This window comes from Canis aureus, chromosome 1 (assembly GCF_053574225.1).
Source record: "Canis aureus isolate CA01 chromosome 1, VMU_Caureus_v.1.0, whole genome shotgun sequence".
Taxonomy (NCBI): domain Eukaryota; kingdom Metazoa; phylum Chordata; class Mammalia; order Carnivora; family Canidae; genus Canis; species Canis aureus.
The window spans coordinates 16,056,442-16,074,206 of NC_135611.1; the positions used below are offsets into that span (position 1 = coordinate 16,056,442).

General features: G+C 37.5%; 1 long non-coding RNA gene across 1 annotated transcript in view; it reads right to left on the bottom strand.

Annotated features, from left to right (window-relative positions):
* Positions 1 to 15,617, bottom strand: part of LOC144310429 (uncharacterized) — a 51,703-nt gene extending 36,086 nt beyond the window's left edge. Inside the window, exon 1 of the long non-coding RNA XR_013376158.1 lies at positions 15,293 to 15,617. This is a non-coding gene — a long non-coding RNA (uncharacterized LOC144310429). The remainder of the gene's footprint in view (positions 1 to 15,292) is intronic.
* Between the last annotated feature and the right edge of the window lie 2,148 nt (positions 15,618 to 17,765).

A 17,765-nucleotide genomic window follows, 5' to 3' on the forward strand; every position in this document is an offset into this window, starting at 1 on the left:
ATAATATATTCCCATGTTCTGGGGATTAGAGCATGGGCATATTTAGAGTGCTATTACCTTGCTTACCACAGAAGTCACGTAGCTTGTGACTTTTAAGACAGCTTTTCAGATAACTAATGACTCATATAAACAAGTACTTGTAGTGGTGGAGATCATGCTTTGTTTCCTGTTGGCTGTTAATATTGGCATAAAAATGGCCATTCTATTTTAGTTCTTTAGCTTTCTGATTTGACTCCTATCAATTTTAATTTACAAAACCTAATCTACGTTGTGTTTTAATATATCTAGTATGGTACCTCTTTATTTTATTGAGGTCACCCAAATAGCTCAAATTAGTAAAGAAATCAGTGGACTTAATTATATTCATTGTTTTGGACACATTTGTCACATTGGTCCAATTTGTCAGATGAGCAACTTTTGTATATATGTCTAAGTTTCACGGTTACATGTTTTGATCAAAGATAAAGGAACAACTGCTAATATAAAAGTTTTTTAAAGAAATTATAAAAATTATATATGTTTTAAAATATAATTTATCTTACATAAGTTATAAAAGTCATATATTATATAAGCTTTTAAAATCATAAAACAAATTTTATAATTTAATTGGTATTCAAGTAAAGTAGATAAACAGTAAAATATTTTTTGTTTTTTAATGTAAATTTTTGCCCAAGTGGAATTTATATTTATACCCACCATGTGGGGAAAATGACTAATGATTAGATATTATATTCTGTCTATTTATACATAATTGAATATTTCAAGACATCCATCAGTTATTCCTAGAGGCAAAGTCAAGCACAAATACCTACATTAAAAACAATTCAAAAATTTTATTAGCTTTTACGGTGTTCTATCCTGGATACACTTAGGATTTTTTCTTTCAATAGCTTACCTATATTCTCAAAGAATGGTTGCCATTGACTTAATTTTTTAATTTAATTCAATTTTAACTTTACTGAAATTACATTTTAATAATTTACGATGATCTCTGTTTAACAAGCTGTAAACTTTATAGGCATATCTGTCTTTATCTTAGCAGCTACAGATGGCTGATCCCAACTGCTAGCAACTTTTACAAAATATAAATCATAAGTGGGTAGAAATGATCCTTTGGAGCCCCTTCTTATGTTAATCTACAGGTGTTTGCGTTATATATGTATGTTTCAATGTTGGAGTCTCAAGATCTCAAAAAGCCTTAGTGAAAGCATCTTTAGAACCAAATAGAAGTGTTCTGTATTTTAACTGTCTTCCATTTGAAAATCAAATCCAGAACAGGCTATTGCAGGACCTAAAAATTTATATAACGTAACCCTTGTTTCTGTCATGCTCCATTATTTATGTACTATATTCCGCCACCACTGGTTAATTAACTCCCTTTGTCCTTGGTATCCATGTGGGTGTTACTACCAGTCACATTTTACTCCTAGGCACCTTGGAAAAATGAGTATGTGAATGCTATGCCTACACACGTTCTGCATACAGATCAGGTTGCACGCCACTAAAGGAAAGCAGAATGTAAGGCAGAGCTTCCCTGATGAGACAAGAGAGGTAAGGAAATGTTTTAACCAGTGTTTTGAACCTAGTTTGTTGAATTTAATTGAATGAACCTGGGTTAGAAAAGCAAATATCGTAAGGTCTGTGGAGGATGCAAAGATAAATATGATGCAGCTCTACCTTTTGGGGTGGAAAATCCAGAGAGGCAGGTGGATTTGTAACTAACTCTAAGGCAGTCAAGATGTTATAATAGAAGTAAGGGAAGAAGAGATTGATTTCAGTTTTAATTTTGTTTTTGAGAAAGGTTGTGGGGTTTTGAGATGGGTTGTGTGGTATTTTTTGAAAATCTTTTTAGTATTATTAGTATTAAGTAATTACAGACTCATAAGTTGTAAAAATAGCATGGAGAGATCCAATGTACTCCTTGCCCAGCTTCTCTTAATGGTACCATGTTATAGAACTAGTACATTAATCAAAACTAGGAAATTGACACTGATACAATTCAATTAAGTAGACTACAGACTTCACTGAGTAATCTTTTAGTATGCAGAAATAAAAGAGGGAAGGAGAAAGGAACTCTAGGTTGAGGAAATAGCATTTGGTTGAGTATAGGTCATGAGAGACTTTGGATTATTCAAGAAACCTGCCGGAAGGGACTTTAACAAGTAAGCCATTCCCTTTCACTTTATAAATGAACTAATGAGGCCCAGAGAGATTAGACAACTTGCTTATTTCGTTTTCTTTCATTGGTTAGTGACTGAGTTTAGGTATATTTATACAGCATACACCGGAGTGCTGGTCTCCAAGATCTTAGTCTAGGAATATTCCTTCCCAAACTGTTTTCTTAGGTGGAATAAATAGATGGTTATTCTTTGAGAACCTCTGTTGAGATCCTCCCTTAGGCATAATTTTTCCTCCGAGTCCCTGGAGCCTAGTGCAATATCTGACACACAATAGATGCTCAGTAAATATCTATTGAATGAATGAACCACCGAATTTCTTTTTTAACCCCTACAACTGAAGGAGAGGCGCTTCAACCGAGGATAAAAAGAAAATAAATCACACCCACAATTAGCTCACTGCAGTGGAATTCATTACTAAAAGTCAATTTGCAGTTGGGCAAAATGACAGCTGGAAGAAGGAATTTGAGCAGAGAAACACGTTTTATTTGAATTATGATGAATTAAAAATGTACACAGGCAATTACTCCTATTTCAGCTACACTGTGCAGTAAATGTGTAAATAAAAGGTGTGAGTGTCCATTGTGGAAAAAGGCGTATTCTCCTTTTCTGATTTTGAACACATGCATCAGATGTCCCTTCATAGGGATCATTATCGTTTTTAGCTTAATTCCAAGCTAAAAAACAGAATCATTACGGAAATACTGCTTTTCTTATTGAGCAATCTGTAGGATAGCTTGTTGCCAAATTAAGCAGCACACAGCACTTGTTAACTTAATTAGCAACCTAACGGCTGAACCTCAGCCTGACAAAATGCACGTTGCGTCGGATGGAAATTGCAGTGAAACTACAGCCACTTCAAAAGAAACACAATCCTGCGAATATTTAATATCCCTTTTGGGCTAAAAGGAAAACCTGATCACCTGGGAGAATCTCCCACTTCCTGTTGCAGCCCAAACCGCGTTACCAAGAGTCAGCACCTTAGAGGTTGTGCAACACTCCTTTTTCAAAGGCTGTGTGCAAGAGAACTCCCAAAGGGCTAATGGATATACTTGTGCCTCCATTAATAGCATGGAAAGCAAACTAATTAATTAGAGGACACACTGAATAAACTCCATTTATCACCAAATGGCCCAAGTGATAAACAAATTATTTAAGAGCTTATTGAAAGCAGACATCAAGAAGGCAATTGTCAAGGATTCAAACTGATGTGTTTGTGAATATCTCTAGAGTAGCAGCAGTTTCAAGGCCCCTTGCTGGGAACAGACATGGAGATTTTATGTGACAGAGGATTTGTGTAGGTTGACTCACCAACAGATCTTAAATTGTTGCTGGGTTCTCTCTCTTCTTTAGAATCTGTTAGTCCTTCTGGCTCAGATGTAATCCACTGGAAATAATCCTCCTGTTCCTGATTTTTGGAAAACAGAGGCTCAGCTCTGATATGCTGGTATGAAATGGGCAAAAGTGTATTCATGATGTTATTCTGGCATTTCAACATGCAGAATTTTCTGCCTTCAGGCTGATGTGTACTTTAAGTGAACTATGAGAGAGAGGGAGAGGAGGAGAGGGAGAGAGAAAAGAGAGACCTAGGAGCAATGAAGACTGTCATCATTTTTATTATATACTGACAATATCTATGTGATGGGGCTTAGAGATTTACCTAACAAATGCTTGCTAATTTCTATAACTATTATATATTTTTTTAAAAATTTCCCCATCATCTGTTTTTGGTATGCTTTAGGTCTCTGGTAGATAGAAGAAAACCATAGTACATAAGATAAAGTGGGTTTTCCAGACGGGTCACTTATTCCTATTATTATTATTATTATTATTATTATTATTATTATTATTCTGTCTGAGCCTCTTTTCTCATGTAACCTGTCATGTCACTGCATTTTGCCAGAGCCTTACAAGCCTTCATTGATTCTTCTCTCCCTCTCACATATACAAAAACGCTGACGTGTCTGCAGTATATTTTGTGCCACTGAACACTCGGAAAAGGCCTTATAAATGGATGGCATTGTTGTTGTAAGTGGTTTACCCAAACTAATTTCAATATTTGTGTGTGAACCTGAGTTAGTTTTGAAAGTCTGCTACTTGTAAATGATATTAGCTATTATGAAACTAAAGAAAGGAATTTCTAATAATTTGGGGAGTTATTGTGTGCTGTTTGATTATGGGGGTTAACATTGATTTTGATATGTGTTACAACTGAAAAAAAAAATGAGAAGACGAGTTCGTTCCTGTGTAGGGATGACACAGATTTCTCATGTTCTCCCTCTACGTTTCATGGCATTTTGTGTCTATCTTCATGTAACAGTTGATACTTTATAGATCTTCTTGATCTGATATGATGGCTCAATGAGAATATGAATTCTTGGGTGATAGGGACTATGTCCTTTTCATTTTATTAGTTCAGCCCTTCCCATATACGTGGTACTCTAGAAACTGGTGATGGTTTTGTTAAATGAATTACAAGTTCTCCTAATCCCTGTGTACTCTGAAAATGGCATCTGATAATACACCTTCTGTAAGTCAATGTTTATTAATTCAGCCAGAGTGAAGCATGTAGTTCTCGGGACAGAGATAGCTGATGAGCTCTACTAGTTACCGGGGCTTCTTTGTCCTATCAGTATGCGGTCACCTAGAAGTGGAAATGGCTCATGTCATGGCAGCATCCAATTTAGACTTCGCCTTATCTTATGGAATAATTCTAATTTATATCCAGCATACCTCAAGGTATCTCTAAAACTATTTATCCTGATATTAGGGAGGTGACATTGACATTATGCAGTGGAAATTATTGTCGATTAAGGGTCAGTGGATTATAGTCCTATAATCCTGTCGTAGTTTTAGGTCTATGATTTTTGGAAAGATTCTTAACTTTTAGCTTTCAGTGTCTTCGTAAGTCTGGAAAGAATGTTGTCATTTCTTTGTAGAGCATACTTTCTTACTCTTTGTTTGGATCTAACCCTCTTTGGCATGTGGTTTGTGGTGTGAACAGTAGAGAAAAGTGAAAGAATTATCACCAGGGTGGGAAAAGAAAACATTCACAACACACTTTCCAGTGTCCATGCCCTCTTGTGTTTTCCAGATGGGCACCAGGTCATTTCTAAAGAGAGCCATCATAGATGTGATCACAGCACAGCTCTGTGGCAGTCCTACGTTAACGCTTACCGTAAGTTTTTGGGATGGGTTGTCAGCTTCTGATAGGCTCAGTGACAGTTGTTTTGCTCATTAGGTGTTATCTGAATAATCAGAATGATTCTGTGTACTGCTGCTTAGTGCCCCCCAAAATAGCTCCTGAGCTGGACAATCTGAGTGAGCCAAGACTGGTATGATATCAGCATCCCTTCTACTCACTCTGGAAGAGTGAGACTGAGCCCCAAATACATTTTGAACCAACCATCTGAATTTTCACCCCTCCATATCAGCATCTTTTTCTAAGTATAAAGATACGAAGTGTGCTCAGCAGCAGCTTGTACTTTTTACAACTCTGAAGTATGTGTTCTTTACAAAGATAATTTCATATAAATGTTAGGGCTTTACCGTTTTAATCATTTTCGGATATTTTTTAGTTGTCTTTTAGATGCACGCTTTCATACATTTGTTTTCTGTAGATTAGACAAATAAATGGCTGTTCTTATTTTTTTAAATCTGTCCCAACTGTTAAGCTCCTGGTGTTTAGCTTCAAACTCACGCTTCCATGCTCTGCTTCGTCGTGCTGGAGCTGGGACTCTGCAAAACACATTTCTGCTCTGCAGTTAGCTCCTTGCAAGACTGCCAACAGGGATGCCAGACGCAGACCACAAAGCTGAAGGAGAAAGGAGTGACTTGTCCTCTTCGTTTCACACTTCTTTCTTTAATGTGTTTTTATTGAGATATAATTGACATATAACATTGAAGTGTATAACGTCGATTCGATACATGCGTATATTGTAGTATGATTACCACTGTTGTGTTAGTTAATGTAACGTAAGCATCGTTTCTTTTTTGTGGTGGGAAAATTAAGCCCCAGTCTCCTAGCAACTTTGAGGTTTACATTACAGTATTGTTGTGTGTAATCACTGTGCTGTGCGTTCCATCTCTAGGCCTGATTTATCTACTAGTTACTAGTTTGTATCCTTAAGCATCTCCCCACTTCCCTTAGTATTACTTCTTCACCCCAACAGCAGCAGTTCCTTGGGGAGGCAGCAATTAACTCTGTTTTGGAATTTATGTACCACTTGCCAAACCAGCACCAGAGGATCAGTGTACCCTCCTGAGAAGTCTGATTTTTCAGCCCCTAACAGCCCCTCTGTAAGATACCTTGGAGGTATCACAGCCGGGGCTGTGGTCACTGCTTGCTACAGGTGCTCCCTCCATCATGTCTTAGGGCTCTTGGTTTTATTTGCCTTTTCAGTTAATATAGTTAACAATTATTTCCGCCAACTTAATTTCCATATTGAATTCTCTCTGTTACAAAAGCTGTTCTGATTCCTGTCTCTTGATTGGACCGTGACTGACACAGACCTGTTAGTCATTTACCCCAGCATATCCACTCCTGGGTCTCTTCTGGAAGCCAGTCCTGGAGAACACTTCAAGCCATTTCCTGGCCTGTTTTTCTGACCTCACAACAAAGAGGTCTAAGCAATTGCTTTAATGGGTTTTGGTAAAAACCTCATGAATACATGTAATGAGCCCCAGTCCTTCAGCAAAGGGTCACATGTCCCTTACTCTGGAAGTTCTGAAGCCTCATCTCTATGGGAGAACACTCACTGCTGACAGCCCGTCCACACATTTTGTGTTTAGTCATCTTTCACATAACCTCATTAAATCATAGGACTTGGAAGGAAAATTGAGAAATCATTTAGTTAATTTGCTTGCTTCAGACAGGATTAAATCTCAATACTGGCGTAACTTAGTTTTTCCATCAAAACTAGATGCTACACATTCGTAAAATGAGTACATGAAAGTATTTTATAATCAAGATATTATAAATTATAATGACTTGATAAGAAATTTCTTATGTCCATGGAGGATTTTTACCCCAAAATCTACATATTTTTTTTCTAAGTTACTTTATATTGATACTGTTTTCTTGAGTTAATACACATATTCTCTTGTTTGTATCGAAGATTCAAATACTTTTAAAGATACAAAAGAAAGTACTATACAATTAATCTTAAAATATCTAAATGGGGGTAGCCCAGGTGCTCAGCGGTTTAGTGCCTACCTTCGGCCCAGGGTGTGATCCTGGAGTCCTGGGATCGAGTCCCACGTCGGGCTCCCTGCATGGAGCCTGCTTCTCCCTCTGCCTGTGTCTCTGTCTCTCTCTCTCTCTCTCTCTTTCTGTGTCTCTCATGAATGAATAAATAAAATCTTTAAAAAATATATCTAAATGGTTACTTAAAATAGACTATTTAAATTTTGCTTGGCTTTTTATAATATACATAGTTTTCTGTATTCATAAATATCATTGTTATTTGTGGCCAAGTCAATGTAAGGACACCACAACTTAGATCCAGAGCATGAGTTTTCCTATAATGGATTACATCTTGCTCTTAAGCATACATTCATATGGTTGTCAGAAACCACTTAATCTTTTTAAATTAAAACATCTCATTCTCTTTTGTGGGTCATGTATCAGAAGGTAACCTACTTCTTAAGGAATCTCCCTCACCCCTTCTCCTTCCCAAGATGCTGCCTGGATGTGGGTAATCTAAGATAACCCCCAGTACAGGGAGGGGTGGCTGGGTATCTGATCTTTATGCTGTCCTCTGGTCAAGTTGCTATGCATTCTGGGTTCTAAGCCATTAGCTTCAACCCTCATTGTATCCACTGTGACATGATCTGGCTTGTTTATTCAATGCCTTTCCTGACCTGATTTGCTGAAGTGAACTGGTTTGAACTTTGGTATATGATTTGGTAAATGATACAAGTAACAGTTCTTAATCTTAAAAAGAGGATATGGTTCCATGATGAGACTTCCTTGTGTTTATCTTTTCTGACTACCAATCTATGAGGCCATGTCGTCACTTCCTATCACAATCCTGTAATCACCCTATGAGTTGTATACCCAAACCTAAGGTCTAATACAGAAATTTCTATTTTGACTTAGTATAGGGTCTCCCCATAGGATACACAAGTCTTAACCAAAATAGATTAGGCTACACTCTACCACAAGTTTCCAGCTAGTATTATTACCTCTTTTTATGAGATTCCCAAACATGAGCTTTGATATGACTCAGGCCTCTTCCACTTCTCTATCTTTGAGAAATCCCACACTCTCCTTGGGTTCTGGAAATTCAATATCAATGGAATTTAATTTATTTTGCTTGCACACCCCTAAAATATTGTTGGAAATCTATATACTGCTCACACATTTTTAGTTCAGTTTCATCATAAATTTAAATAGTTGCAAAGAATGTAAGTTTAGTATGTTATAAATATTGACATTTTAAAATAGAACTGCTGCATCACTTTTAAAAATATATCCAGCGTAATTGAATCCATAATGATTGGATACTCACCATCATCCATATTAAAAACACTGAACAGACTCTTGAAAAGTCACAAATTCCACCTTGGCCCTTTACTTCTTCAATTCATGTTTGCATTTCACTTCCCCTTTAGAATTTCTTCTTATATATTTTAATACTTGAAAGTCTTTTAGTTATCACACTGTAGTACATTGTAGAAATGGCCCTAACACTTCACCCACCTTTGCCGTGTTGCTTTGTTCCACCTTCCCATTTTGACTATGGGATTGATTGTGTGACTTGCTTTGGCCAGTGTGATGCTGGGAAGTGTGACGTAGGGGCTTATACAACTCCTGAGAGTTGGGGATTGTCTTCTCTCTTCTGCTACTGCCAGAATTCGTCTACTGGAGAGTGAAAGACACCTGAAGCAGAGCTGAGTGTCCCCTAGATCAGTCAACAGACGATACAGATGTGTGAGCAAGACCGCCAGCTTGGCGGTCACCAAGCCAACCTCCAGCTGCTCCAGATGAGTGGACAAATACATGCTTACTGCTTATGATATTTAGGTTTTATGATGATTTTTATGCATTAGTGTTGTAAAATCTGAAATCTGATTCAGTCTATGATGTTTTCTATAAAATGTTATTAAAATTGGTGTGGTTTCGTTTTTGTTTTTGTTTTGTTTTGTTTTGTTTTAGTGTCTGTGACCATAAACTCTAAATTTAAAACAATAAGTGTCTTCATTTTGGGCATCCCGGGTGGCTCAGTGGTTTAGCGCTGCCTTCAGCCCAGGGCGTGATCCTGGAGACCTGGGATCGAGTCCCACATTGGGCTCTCTGCATGGAGCCTGCTTCTCCCTCTGCCTGTATCTCTGCCCCTCTCTCTCTCTCTCTCTCTCTGTGTGTCTCTCATGAATAAATAAATAAAATCTTAAAAAAAGTTTCTTCATTTTTATCAATTCCATTATTAATAGTACCTAGTTAATCTAAGGAGCCTAAATATATTACCAAATTTAATGCATATTTATTAAATAAAAAGGTAAAATTTCATTTAGAATCCATTCCATATTGAGAGAAATGAGGATTCTTCCAATTATCTCAAGAATTTATTGATGAACGTTGAATGAAATGAGACTAATAATCCATGTTACTCATTGTTTGGAAATCTTGCCCATACATAAGTTTATGGGAATGATAGTAGTTTTATGATAGCAATGCCATCCAATTGTTTTGTGTCTTTCCTGGTTATAAGCCAAATTTCACAAAGCTATCTCTAATCATGATTATTTTTAATGATTTAACAGTTGACAGTTCTATAGAGTCTACCTGAATTTTTGAACATAAAGAACAGATAACCACCTGACTTAAAAAATAATCTTTTTATTTTCGTTATTAGAGGCATTTATTTTCTCAACAGACATTACCAATCTTTCAGACTGTCTCTTTGATTTGTGTCACATAGGTTCTTACAACTGGGGCAATGTGCCAAAGACTATGTTCTCATTTTGTAAAATGGAAGAATTGTCATAAAAAGAGAAGGAGTGAATTCTTGGTGAGTTCTCAGACCAGTAAAATTTTGAAAGGAATACATTTGGCAGTCAAACATCTGGAAATCTTACATTAAACCTTCAAATACCATGGCCCTTGGAAATTTATCTGTACATCAGGGGCAAGCTTACCCTGATGATCACTGCTCTTACCAAAACCAGAAAGGTAAGGCTGCTTCCAGGCTCACCTACCCAAACCTTAATCCTATTTCTGCTCTTTGGTTTTGGTAGCATGTTATATATAATGCTTCAAATGTAGAACTCCTTTGAAAGGCCTATACTCTTCCTAGGCCAGGTATGGGGAGATTCATCCAAACGTATCTAGATGTGTTTTTATTCCATCCCAACTGAGATTTCTATCCTTACTGTTAAAAATTGTGACTCTTCTATCTCAACCCTTCTGTCCCTCTTCTCCATCATAGTCCCAGGGAAATGGTTTTCTTGCTGTCAGTCAGAACTTCTTAAATAACAGAAATAAGATCTTGTCTGTCCTCTCCCCTGCCCCCCACCTCACCCCACTGCCATCTCAGCATTGATTCTTTGGGGAGTCCTCTGAGTTTTGTTCTTTTTTTTTTTAAGATTTTATTTATTTATTCATAGAGACAGAGAGAGAGAGGCAGAGACACAGGCAGAGGGAGAAGCAGGCATCATACAGAGAGAGCCTGAGGTGGGACTCGATCCAGAGTCTCCAGGATCACGCCCTGGGCTGCAGGCGGCGCTAAACCGCTGCGCCACCAGGGCTGCCCCAGTTTTGTTCTTAATATGGGTATCAATTCTCTCTTAAAAGACTGGGCATAAAAAAAAAATCGTGATTGATTTCCAAAAGGCTGGTGAAGGCTAGACTAACGTCACTGCTTTGGCTGTGTCTGTTTTCCTTTTTGAAAGGTAGCAAACTTCATGGTCTATTGTATGTGGAATAACTGAAGGAGAAAAACAAACACTGTATGAGAAGGGGGAAATTATGTGATATTTCAAAGCATTCTCCACATTCCTATAACCTTTAACTGTATTTAAGTGTTTACATTGTGTTTTGACCTATGGTATTCTGAAGTATATATTTTGTATTCAGTAACATGTTTTGCTTAATTATGTACTCAAAACCATGCCTCATGTCACTGGGACCCCACGTGAGGCTGCGTGAGCAATTTTCAGCACATTGTCAGTACTCACTAGAGTACTGAAGACAAAGAGGAGGACGCAAAAGACACCACTTTGGGTGGCTTTTCACTACCCACAAAAGAAAGCCTAAATTCTTTAGTGTGGTATCTACAGCCTCCCTTACCCTGTTGTATCTAGCTCTCATGTACAAACTAAATCTGACCTGACCAACATATTCAACCTCTCTCATTGTCCTCTCTTAAACTGTCCACTCTAGCTAGGCTCATCTGCTCAGAAACTCTGAAGTGGGGTGCACATCCTTTGCAGTACCAAGAATGTATGCCTTCATCCTATCTATATTCCTTTCAAGGCATACGTCTTAAGTTCTATACCTTGAAAGCTTTGCCTGTAATGTACCCTTTGTGACTTCCTATAAACTGAACACATTCTACTTGGTATTTTTATTCACATATTTATTTTGTTCAGTCTCTCACCTGAAAGAACAAGTTACTTGAGAGGTGAGGAACTGTTTCATGATTTGAATGCATATTATTAAACACTGAGTTTTACACAGAGTGGGTATTTTAGTGGGTGTCAGCAAAGGCCTAACGTCCCTTTCACAATTTCTGCCTCACTGTCAACATATGACATCACCTTCAATTTCTCAGAGACAGCTGAGATAATCTCGCAGAACTCATTAACATCTAGCAGAACTCATAGCCCTCTATGTCTACACAGTTGCCCATAGCTGCCCCATTGTTGCCTCCGTATTGCTAGTCATCAGAGAGACTGATGCTCAGGCTTTACCCAAGACCAATTAAATCAGAATCTCCAATTAAATTAAGCCCAATTAGATCACAATGAGGATAGAGCCTGGAAATTGGAATTTTAAAAAAGCCTCTCATGATTGAACACCAGTGTTTTCAATTTCTAGAATAGATTCTAGTCTCTCTCATCTTCAAGACTATTTCTCTTTCTGGTACCTTCATCCTATGTCTGTATTAATTATTTCTTTCAACTTACTGCAATGCTGAACTGTTTTCCCCCAAGCCAAAGCAAACCAAACTAAAACTATTACTTTTGATTCTTCTTCCATCCCTCCAATTATAGTTTAAGCATTTTCTTTCCATTTATAGGTTACTTTGGGTAATATAACAGTAGCAGTTTAGGTCCAATCAGAAGATAGGAACCACACAATAGGGTAAATAGGAAACGTTTAATATAAAGAAGTACTGAATGTGATAAAAGAGTAAGATGTAAAATTAGATGTATTCTAAATGGCACATGAGGGCTATAGCAGGGGGTAGGGGAAGGGGTTGAGATGTATTTGGAGAAGGTATGGTTCAGCCATCAGATAGCAGAGAAGCTTGCTGGTTTAGCCAGGCCAGAGTTGATCTGGAGTTTCTGGGATAGCAGTAAGTCCCTGTGGTAGGCAGAATAATGACTCCTCAAAGATGTCCACACCCTTATTCTGAAAACCTATGAATATCTTATCATTCACTGTAAAAGGAACTTTGAAGATGCCATTCAATGAAGGACCTTGAGATGGAGAGATTACCCTGGATTATCTGGATGGACCCAATACAGTCACTTGGGTCCTCAAAAGGGAAGAACCCTTCTCACCTGTAGTCAAAGAGAGATGTGGCAACCCATGAATGGTTAGAGAGATGCACCATTACTGACTTTGAAGATGGATAAAGGGACTATGGGCCAACTAATGTTGACAGCTTCTAGGAGCTAGCAAAGACAAAGAAACAGATTCTCCCTGAGACCCTTCAGAAGGAACCAGCCTTGTTGACACTTTGATTTTAGTTCACTGAGATGTGTTGGACTTCTAACCTGCAGAACTTGGAGATAACAAATTTGTGTTTTGAGTTTATGGCAGTTAGTTAGATTTGCAACAGAAAACGAACATACTCTTCAGAGCGCGAGAAGGGAGCAGGTGATCCACAACTGGTGGCATAGGTGTATATAAGTCATAGTGGGAGTTCTGGAACTGGAGATTGTAGGACACCCTCACAGAGTATAGGACTCTGGTTTCTGAGGTGTGTGGGCTACAGAAAGGTCATCACGAGGCTGAGGCTACAAGGTCTCGCGGGGACACCAGCTAGGGCAAGCTTCACTAGCTGTCTTCATACCTACTAAGCCCACTTGTAGATCCCAAAAAAAGAAAACGATGAAAGAGCCCCTTCCTTTTTCAGTATCCCTCCAATGTCTACTACTGAGAAAGATTAGCATCATGCTCACTTGAAAGGAGACATATTTAAAGGAATTCTGTCGTTTATCACAAAGCAGATATTGAAAGGTGTATTTGGAGCAGAGGTAATTGATAACTGACATTTATTTCCAAAGCATGGCTGTCCTTTCATTATGTCCCATGGCAGCTTGAAATCTATGCTCAGCTCTCCCCTGAAATTACCCTTGTCAAGGCAATCAGCTATAAACTCTATTTAGTACTTATTTGTGTAATAATCGACAACATTAGCTAATATATTCTCTGCAAAACTGCCTTTTCTCTTGATTTCCTGACATTATTCCTCATTCCCCTCCCACATTTCTGAGTCTTTATTCATAGTCTCCTTCCTGGGGTCTTTTGTTGTTGTTTTTCTGTGCTATTTTTCTTTGTTCAGCTCACCATTTACTTTACATTCTCTTTTTGAGTGAACATAACCACATCTGCCCGTGGAAATTAAGTCAGTGGTAGATGGTGATAATTCTCGAATCTATATCCTCTATATCCTCTGCCTGGATTTCTCCTCAGTTCTAGTTCTCCAGGTCCTTCCTGGATATATATCAGTAGGAACCCCAAGTCACCACGGCCAAATCAATGCATTATCTTCCCTAATTCCACTTCACAGAGTACATATAGGTGGATAATACCAGCTAGGCAAATTTTAAACAGAACAGAGGGAGTCATCTCTACTTGTTCTCTCATGAACTCTATCATCAATTTTTGACAAATACAATAAAATTGATTATATTTTCTGAATATCTCTCGAGTCCAGCCATTTCTACCATTCTCCTTGCCTCAGTTTAAGCAAGCTTTTCCTCCTTGCCTAAGTTTAAGCAAGCTTTTCCTCCCGTCTGAAACATCCTGAGAGATTCCAGCTCATCTTTAGCTCTTTAAGAAGCGCTTCTGACCTATCTATACTCTAAAATGAATAGTGTAATTTTTTAATTAAATGATCAACACCCCATCTGCTCATCATCACCTCTAAGGTATAGGCTTCTGCACAAGTAAAGGGATTTTATTGAGGGGAGAATTTGCACTAGGCTTGCACGATAGACCAAACTCGGATACGAGGAGACACTGGAAAGAAATAGGGAGGATAGAATTATGGTGAGAATTTTGGGGATATGGAACTTTTTTCTGGCTAGATTTATATATTTATATAAAGATGCATGCTATAATATTTTTTAAAAATCCATACTGGAGTCTCTTGAGTGTCTGGTTGAAGACTTTGAAGTGACTCTATAATTAAAAGGTATTGATTGAGCAAGGAGATTGTCAATTTTAAAACCTTTCTTAAATCTACAAATTTAACTGCATCTTTATATCCTTTCTTTCTTGCTGTTGTAATTGATGCCATGTCCCTCCTATCAAAAAAGCAAATCCTTTCGTGTGTGCTCAGGAGCTAAATTGATCCTGCCCTCTTAGATATTCTGTGTGTTATCTCTTCCCTACACTAAATCTTCAGCCCTGCTCTGTACTCTAGCTTTCTCTCATCATTTAAATAGGTTCTTATATCTCTGATACCCCACTTGCACTTCTTTGGACCCCTCCTTCCATGATATCCCCTGAAAAGAGCTGTGCATGTATACATTCTTAATTTTCTCACAGAGGATTTCACTTTTCAAACACTTCAATCTGGTTTCTGCCTCCAACGCTTCACCAAAACCAGCCTTGCAAATTTAACGAGACGTCTCTATTATCAAATCCTATTGATATTTCTCAAAGTTTTTTGATGTTTCAGTCCATTTTCCACATTATTCACTGGCTTTCTACCTACCTTTCTGGCTACTCCTTCACAGGCTTCTTTGCTAACATCATCTTCTCTAGTAGAAGTGTTGGCAATCTTTGGGGTTCATTTCTGGGTCAGCTTCTCTCCTTACATTATATTTCCGCCTTAAATGTTTCATCTGCGTCGTTGTCTTCAAAAACCATGTGCTAATGACTGCCAGGTTTATCTCAGGATTGCAGGCATCCAGGTATGAGCCCAAGCTAGAGGCAGTCAGGTCTAAAGCAAAAGGACAGATGGAGAAGCATTTTGAAAGATGAGTCAGGCTGATTTCATTTGTCATTACTTCAAACCAAAGCTGAATTTTGGAGAAACTAGCTAAATTTTAGTCCAATGCTTTAAAAATCTTCAAGAAATGAATATTCATTTAGATAAATGAAGAGTTCCTCTCTCCCCCATTGCATCATAAACCCTTTGTAAAATACCTTAATTCATCTTCTAAATGTGCCTTTTTTTTTTTAAACCATATCTTGAATATCTTAGAATATTTGTGGGCAAATCACAGCAATTTTAAGTGTGCCTCAGCTGCCCTTGTGAGGCATTCTTTCCTGGGTAAATACACCTCTTCAATCCTCCCTCCCAGCAAAACTCACAGCTATCTCCTAGGACAGTTGCATATTGATATTATTATTAAATCATGAATGAGAAAATACTGTGGTTTTTTGTTTGTTTTACTTATATAATTTATATTTGTTTTACCAAATAATATGCCTGTTGGTTAGGTCAGTACAACTGACATCCAGTTGGATCTTTTAAACAATGTTTGCATTTCAGCAAGACTTAAATTTATTGCTCTTTTTGAGGCATCAGATTTAAGGAAATTTTGACTGAAAATTAAATGTTTTAATTATCTTACAGTAATACTGGGATTATATTTTTATATAATTAATATGATATTTTACATGATTAATATTTTTCTATTCATTAAGATGATAGGAAGTCGTAGCATGGTTTCAATCAAAATAATGATCAGGTCCTTAACACTATGGTCCTTAAATTAGCATTGCAACAACCAAGTTCTGCTTTTCTTTATTTTACAAAATTATTTCTTCGTTTTTTTTTTTTAATATTTTATTTATTCATTTGTGAGAGACACAGAGAGCGAAAGGCAGAGACATAGGCAGAGGGAGAAGCAGGCTCCCTGTGGGGAGCCCGATGAATCCCGAGATCATGCCCTGAGCTAAAGGCAGATGCTCAACTGCTGAGCTACCCAGGTGTCCGCACAATTATTTCTTTGTGTCTGAGTGAGATTATGTCAGTATGAGAGATGGGGTGGCAGTCATTCTAATATCACAAATATTCTTTCTTTGTAGTAACTTCTGCATTCTATTTTTTAATACCAATAGTTATCAAGTACAAGTCATTAAACACATTTTTCTCTAAATCACCATTCTTCTCTGAAGCTTGACATGATCAGATTCTCACAAGTTCTTGATTCTTTCATAGATAATGATGCAAATTCATTAGCTTCTCTCTTGTGCTCCCTTTTTTACTATTTCACATAATTTTTCATAGAAACAGTATTTGATCTGAACATTGACAGCAGTTGGAAAGATTTTTCCAGTGCCTACTATTGTATTAGCTGTTCACTCACAGATTTGGTCACGCTTCTTAGTATTAGTACACACACATCAGTTTTGTCTATGCATTGGAAGCCTTGATTAGAATTAATAACCAACTGGCTGTTTCAGTATCATACTTAAAATTTTCTTATTTGGTTGGGCATCAAATCCTGCCAATCATTTGTTCTGCTATTACTTTAAAGATTTATTTATTTATTTATTTATTTATTTATTTATTTATTTATTTTTATTTAGAAGGAGAGAAAGCAAGCATGCAAGTACAAGTAGGAGGAGGGGCAGAAGGATAGCATCTTCAGGCAGACTGAAGCTGAGCCTGAGCCCATCAGGCGCTTATCTCATGACCTGTGAGATCATGACCCGAGCCAAAACCAAGAGTCAGATGCTCAACTCAATAAGCCACCCAGGCACCCCTGCATTCTGCTATTACTTTAACATTAAAGCTACAAAATCACATTTCCCCAGTTAGCATACCAGCAGCTATCCGCGGTGACTTAATTCATTGAATACCTTCTGCCTATAGGCCCTTAAATTCATAATCTCATTTAATCCTATACTAAATGTACATGCTAAACACAATGAAATTGAGACTCAGAAAGGCTAAATCACTTCCCCAAAGTCACAAACATATGTAAGTAGCAAAGCAGGCTCAAAATCATGACTGAGACTTAAAGCCATAACCTTCCCGCTGCTGCCATTCCGAACCTTCCCAGTGCCACTTACAGCTGACATGGATCTGTTACAGCAACTTTAGGTTAACAAATATAAAATATGTTTTGATTCGCATAAAGGATTTAATCATTTTGTTCACATGAAAATCATTCTCCTTTAATTTCTCTTTCTCCAAAATTAGATAGGAACCCACTTGAGGGGGCTCTCACTTG